This window comes from Pinus tabuliformis, chromosome 8 (genome assembly GCF_031772625.1).
Source record: "Pinus tabuliformis cultivar Carrire ecotype Pingquan chromosome 8, CPIR1, whole genome shotgun sequence".
In the NCBI taxonomy this organism is placed as follows: domain Eukaryota; kingdom Viridiplantae; phylum Streptophyta; class Pinopsida; order Pinales; family Pinaceae; genus Pinus; species Pinus tabuliformis.
In genome coordinates, this window is record NC_142294.1 from 796,569,413 (window position 1) to 796,570,800 (window position 1,388).

The following is a 1,388-nucleotide window of genomic DNA, read 5'->3' on the forward strand; positions in this document are numbered from 1 at the left end:
TTACTAATGAGATTGTGAAGGCATATGCTCAAGATCATTTCATTGATGTGATCACCGATACAATTGGTCTAATTGTTGCTATTCTTGCAAGTACTTTGTACTGATGGATAGATCCCACTAGAGCAATTGTGGTAAGCAGTTCTTTGTCCTTTTTCTTTATAGTTCATAGTTTTCACATGTTATGCTTATATATTTTGTTGAGTGTGCGCCATGGTTTCTTGGCAATGGCTATTGAAGAGTAGTTTGTCTTCCATGATGTCATCCTCTCCTTTTTATAATCAATGCCCACTTGTTTAATAAGAAACATGTTGTTGTTTTTTTCATTATCATGATATATCTTTGCATTTAGTAGCAACATAGATGATATTTTTAGCACATGTTCTTGGTCATCAGTACTCTTCACTCTCATAAAAAATGGTTGGTGTGGAACTCCCAAGCCATAGAGGGCCCCAAATAATTGTGGAGCTAGGATGGTGCCATGAATCTATCCAGCTTAAAATTCAAAGGAAAAACATATTCCAAGTCTATTAACTTTTAAGTAGGGAGAACTGATTGCAAAGGTGCAAGAGAATATATCCACTCTATTTCATTTCTTTTGCTTTGATATCGAATCAATCGTAGATTATGGATTCAAAAATCATAATTCTGTTTGTTTTATGTTTGGAAATCAAGACATTTTGTTATAGAATTTTATATCGGTGCATATACACCATAATAGACACATACATGTGTGGAAAGGAGATGAAGAAAAAGAAGTCTTAACATGGAATGAAATCCCAACACAGGGATATGCCACTGTAGCAAGATAGCTTGTATACATGAACATTTAACTGTATACTAATATAAGATTTTGAATTTTTTTGCTAGATATATAATCCGCCTCTCTTTGCACCTTTTGGGAAATTGCTAGTTTTAGTAAGTTAAAAATATGGTCTGCATGATTATAATTTTTATAAAGATTACAGATCATGTGTCAGATTTATTTTTATTTTTAAATCAATGGCTATAAATGTAGTTTTTAGGATTGCCATAACTCTTCACGTAATTCTTTAAAGTGTGCTAGCTCAATGGAAGAGCATCTGCCTTACAAGCAGGAGGTTGGTGGTTCGATTCCACTGTGCGCTAACATGAATTAATCAATGATTTTGTAGTTTATTTTTAATTAAATGTTTTTTATATCAATTTATTTCAATGGTGAGATAATTCTAGATTCATTGTCTTATATTGTCTCTAGAGAGACAATAGCTAGTATTAAAAACATATTGTCTCTAATCCGAGTGTTGTCTCTAGAGAGATAAAAATGAAATTGTCTCAAGAGAGACGAAAATGAAATTTTCTCCTAAGAGACAATAATGCATGTGTTATATATTGTCTTTATAGAGACAATT

General features: G+C 32.1%; 1 non-coding gene across 1 annotated transcript; it reads left to right on the forward strand.

Annotated features, from left to right (window-relative positions):
- The first annotated feature begins 1,053 nt into the window (after positions 1–1,053).
- TRNAV-UAC (transfer RNA valine (anticodon UAC)) lies at positions 1,054–1,125 on the forward strand. Its single transcript has one exon. It is a non-coding gene; the product is annotated as a tRNA-Val (tRNA).
- The last annotated feature ends 263 nt before the right edge of the window (positions 1,126–1,388 follow it).